The sequence below is a fragment of the Garra rufa genome, chromosome 1, assembly GCF_049309525.1.
Source record: "Garra rufa chromosome 1, GarRuf1.0, whole genome shotgun sequence".
NCBI classification, from domain to species: domain Eukaryota; kingdom Metazoa; phylum Chordata; class Actinopteri; order Cypriniformes; family Cyprinidae; genus Garra; species Garra rufa.
Window position 1 is genome coordinate 105,815,962 of NC_133361.1, and position 5,326 is coordinate 105,821,287.

The 5,326-nt window shown below is 45.0% G+C and overlaps 1 pseudogene; it reads right to left on the reverse strand.

Moving 5' to 3' along the window:
• Positions 1-2,410: 2,410 nt before the first annotated feature.
• Positions 2,411-5,326, reverse strand: part of LOC141323394 (uncharacterized) — a 72,666-nt pseudogene continuing 69,750 nt past the window's right edge.

Sequence of the window (5,326 nt, forward strand, 5' to 3'; positions counted from 1 at the left end):
TGCATGGTCGAAGTCCTCCATCCTTTTTTTCCACAAAGAAGAAGCCAGCTGCCGCTGGAGATGTGGTTTCAATGGGAGGTGTACAAGGTTGAGTGGGAAGTTTGAATTCTTCCACAAGGGTTTGACTGATGAGGTTGAGTGCGGCTCCGGAGTCAATCATTGCTGTTGATTCAAAGACAGAGTGATCAGTCATGAGGGATTTATTTTGTAAAATAGCAAAATTATTAATATTCACTTGGTGAGAAGATGGTTTGTGTGGACATCCTCCGCTGCGGTGGCCTGCTTCACCACAGTAATAGCAGAGGTTGAGTTGTCGGCATAGTCGACCTGAAAACGATAGATGCTCCCCTTTACATATTAGTTCGGCCTGGAGATCTGTACTGAGACTCTGTTGGAAGATGGCCTTTAGTGCGACTTAATCCACTTTGGGCTGCCGGTTAACAATGTCTTTAAGGTTTCCTTTTTGAATGAATCTCTTTCCACAATTTTACGGTGATGTTGTTGAGACCTTGATAGTCGATGCATGGTCGAAGTCCTCCATCCTTTTTTTCCACAAAGAAGAAGCCAGCTGCCGCTGGAGATGTGGATGAGCAGATAAAACCGGAATCTAAAGCTTCCTGAATGTATTCTTCCATGGCTTGAGTTTCAGTTCTAGACAGAGGATAAACTTTACTTTTGGGCGGCATGGCGTTGGGTAAAAGTTCTATGGCACAGTCCCAGGGTCGGTGAGGTGGTATAGGAGGTTGCTTTGGCCTTGCTGAAAACTTCGGAAGGGTCTCGGTAAATAGGTGGGATGTGGACTGTTTTCTCGGTCTCAGGGCTTTCTACACTGGTAGTTAAACATGGTTGAGGGCTAGCAGAAAGACAGTGTTGATAGCAGAAGGGGGACCAATGAATGAGCTCACCATAATGCAAGGAGATGTCTGGGTCATGAGCAGTTAACCATGGGTGTCCGAGAATGATGTTGTGACTGGGGGCGTGGGTGATAGATTCTTGATGGAATAATCCAATGGTCAGAGTGAGGGTGTTGGTTCGTTGAGAGATTCCTTTGCAAATGGAGGTGTTGTCAATGGCTTTGATTTCAATGGGAGGTGTACAAGGTTGAGTGGGAAGTTTGAATTCTTCCACAAGGGTTTGACTGATGAGGTTGAGTGCGGCTCCGGAGTCAATCATTGCTGTTGATTCAAAGACAGAGTGATCAGTCTTTAGGGAGATAGGTAATATGAGGGATTTATTTTGTAAAATAGCAAAATTATTAATATTCACCTGGTGAGAAGATGGTTTGTGGGGACATCCTCCGCTGCGGTGGCCTGCTTCACCACAGTAATAGCAGAGGTTGAGTTGTCGGCGTAGTCGACCTGAAAACGATAGATGCTCCCCTTTACATATTAGTTCGGCCTGAAGATCTGTACTGAGGCTCTGTTGGAAGAAGGCCTTTAGTGCGACTTAATCCACTTTGGGCTGCAAGTGTACGAAATTCGATGGCATAATCGGTGGCTGAATGATTACCCTGCGACGTGCAAGATTTGGGACTTCACATCCTTGCCTCCAGCAGGATATTCAAAGACTTCACGGATTTGTGAAATAAAGTAATTCATAGAAGTTCTGAGGTTAACATCTGTGTCCCAAATTGCAGCAGCCCAGTCAATAGCCTTGCCGGTTAACAATGTCATTAAGAAAGTGCATTTCTTCTCCTCTAACTCAAATTTATCTTCCTGATGGTCAAAGTAAATTTTTACTTGTCGTAAAAAGCCTCTGCACTGTTCGGCAGACCCATCAAATTTATCTGGAAGTACAAAGCTTACCGTCTTCGGCGTTGTTGCAGGGAGGGATTGAATGTGGTGAGTCAGGTGTTCATTGCCCGCGTGTAGATTAGTTAGTTGTTCCTGATATCCCTTGAGAAGATCGATTTGATAAGCGAATGCTGCTTGAAGGTTTGCAATGTCCGCTGGATTCATGGGAGGCAAAGTATTCTGTACTGAGGACGCGGAGGCAGGAGTAGAATCCATATGCGGACGTTTTATTGGCAAATCCAAGAGACGTAATCAAAAGGCAATGTAATACACAGGTAAACAGTCAGGATAATACTCAGAATAATGCACGGTACGGCAGATGAACTGGCAATACTTCGCAAGGAACAGGTGCACATGAGTTAGCTTATATGGTTGCCAAACAGGAAGTGGTCAGAGAGGAAGCAGAGGGAGGTTGAGCACAGTCAGTATTCGGGTGAGGGCTCCCTCTGCTGGCTTGGCATTACATGTATGTAACTCTTCCCACACCAGTGTGACTTAATTTGGATGTTAAGGTGACTTTTCCATGTGAAACATTTTCCACACTGAGAACATATGAAACGGCTTTCTTCAGTTTGAATTTTCATGTGGGCATTAAAGCTTTCTTATCGACTAAACATTTATCCACATTGGTGGCAGGTGTAAGGTCTCTCTCCAGTGTGAATTCTCACGTGAGTTTTTAGGTTTGCTTTAATCGTGAAACTCTTTCCACACTGTTTGCAGGTAAAAAGGTTCTCCAATGTGTGAATTCGCCTGTGGGCATAAAGGGTTTGTTTTTGATTGAAACTTTTTCCACACAGATGGCAGGTGAAGGGTTTCTTTCCAGTGTGAACTTTCATGTGGTTTGTAAGTTGTAGTTTTATGCAGAAACTCCACACTTATTGCAGGGGTAAGGTCTCTCTCCAGCGTGGACTCTAAAGTTTCCAGGGTTACTGAAACTTCTTCCGCACCATTTGCAGATGAAACACTTCTCTCCTGTGTGAATTCTCATGTGCCTTTTCAGTGAAACTCTTTCTACACTGTTGGCAGATGAAACGCCTCTCTCCTGTGTGAATTCTCATGTGCCTTTTAAGGGTTCCCTTTCGAGTGAAACTCTTTCCACACAGATGGCAGGTGAAGGGTTTCTTTCCAGTGTGAACTTTCATGTGGTCTTTAAGGTTTCCTTTTTGAATGAAACTCTTTCCACACTGTTGGCAGATGAAAGGCTTTTCTCCTGCGTGAATTCTCATGTGGATTTTAAGGTTTCTATTTTCACTGAAACTCTTTCCACACTGTTGGCAGATGAAAGGCTTCTCTCCTGTGTGAACTTTCATGTGCCTTTTAAGGGTTCCCTTTCGAGTGAAACTCTTTCCACACAGATGGCAGGTGAAGGGTTTCTTTCCAGTGTGAACTTTCATGTGGTCTTTAAGGTTTCCTTTTTGAATGAAACTCTTTCCACACTGTTGGCAGATGAAAGGCTTTTCTCCTGCGTGAATTCTCATGTGGATTTTAAGGTTTCTATTTTCACTGAAACTCTTTCCACACTGTTGGCATATGAAAGGCTTCTCTCCAGTGTGAATTTTCATGTGGTCTTTAAGGTTTCCTTTTTGAATGAATCTCTTTCCACAATTTTACGGTGACGTTTGTGACGGGGTGAAGTACCACAGGAAAGAGAACTCGCTTTGTTGCCCCGGAGGGTGGATTTATTAAATAAAGAAAAGGTAAAGGTGTTGAAAAGGTGCGTGCAGTTTGAGGTGAGGCGTGATCTGGCGTTGTCGTGCTTCGAGTGAGTCCAGTGAAAGGGGAGTGGGAATCTGCCCTCAGCTGCTCTCTGTGTGGAGAAAAGGAGAGAAAACATTAACATCCAGCCTTGTGGAGATCTTTCTCACTTGTGAGCCGTCAGCACGCCGTTTATAAGGCTGCCGGCTGATGAGGCGCAGCTGAGAGCGATTCCCTGTTGATGAGCGTGAGCTCGTGTGTTGCCAGGGCGACGCTGATGATCCTTCGGGACGCTCGTCACACGTTGTTGAGACCTTGATAGTCGATGCATGGTCGAAGTCCTCCATCCTTTTTTTCCACAAAGAAGAAGCCGGCTGCCGCTGGAGATGTGGTTTCAATGGGAGGTGTACAAGGTTGAGTGGGAAGTTTGAATTCTTCCACAAGGGTTTGACTGATGAGGTTGAGTGCGGCTCCGGAGTCAATCATTGCTGTTGATTCAAAGACAGAGTGATCAGTCTTTAGGGAGATAGGTAATATGAGGGATTTATTTTGTAAAATAGCAAAATTATTAATATTCACCTGGTGAGAAGTTTGTGGGGACATCCTCCGCTGTGGTGGCCTGCTTCACCTCAGTAATAGCAGAGGTTGAGTTGTCGGCGTAGTCGACCTGAAAACGATAGATGCTCCCCTTTACATATTAGTTCGGCCTGGAGATCTGTACTGAGGCTCTGTTGGAAGATGGCCTTTAGTGCGACTTAATCCACTTTGGGCTGCCGGTTAACAATGTCTTTAAGGTTTCCTTTTTGAATGAATATCTTTCCACAATTTTACGGTGATGTTGTTGAGACCTTGATAGTCGATGCATGGTCGCTGGAGATGTGTCGATGCATGGTCGCTGGAGATGTGGATGAGCGGATAAAACCGGAATCTAAAGCTTCCTGAATGTATTCTTCCATGGCTTGAGTTTCAGTTCTAGACAGAGGATAAACTTTACTTTTGGGCGGCATGGCGTTGGGTAAAAGTTCTATGGCACAGTCCCAGGGTCGGTGAGGTGGTATAGGAGGTTGCTTTGGCCTTGCTGAAAACTTTGGAAGGGTCTCGGTAAATAGGTGGGATGTGGACTGTTTTCTCGGTCTCAGGGCTTTCTACACTGGTAGTTAAACATGGTTGAGGGCTAGCAGAAAGACAGTGTTGATAGCAGAAGGGGGACCAATGAATGAGCTCACCATAATGCCAGGAGATGTCTGGGTCATGAGCAGTTAACCATGGGTGTCCGAGAATGATGTTGTGACGGGGTGCGTGGGTGATAGATTCTTGATGGAATAATCCAATGGTCAGAGTGAGGGTGTTGGTTCGTTGAGAGATTCCTTTGCAAATGGAGGTGTTGTCAATGGCTTTGATTTCAATGGGAGGTGTACAAGGTTGAGTGGGAAGTTTGAATTCTTCCACAAGGGTTTGACTGATGAGGTTGAGTGCGGCTCCGGAGTCAATCATTGCTGTTGATTCAAAGACAGAGTGATCAGTCTTTAGGGAGATAGGTAATATGAGGGATTTATTTTGTAAAATAGCAAAATTATTAATATTCACCTGGTGAGAAGATGGTTTGTGGGGACATCCTCCGCTGCGGTGGCCTGCTTCACCACAGTAATAGCACAGGTTTAGTTGTCGGCGTGGTCGACCTGAAAACGATAGATGCTCCCCTTTACATATTAGTTCGGCCTGAAGATCTGTACTGAGGCTCTGTTGGAAGAAGGCCTTTAGTGCGACTTAATCCACTTTGGGCTGCAAGTGTACGAAATTCGATGGCATAATCGGTGGTTGAACGATTACCCTGCGAT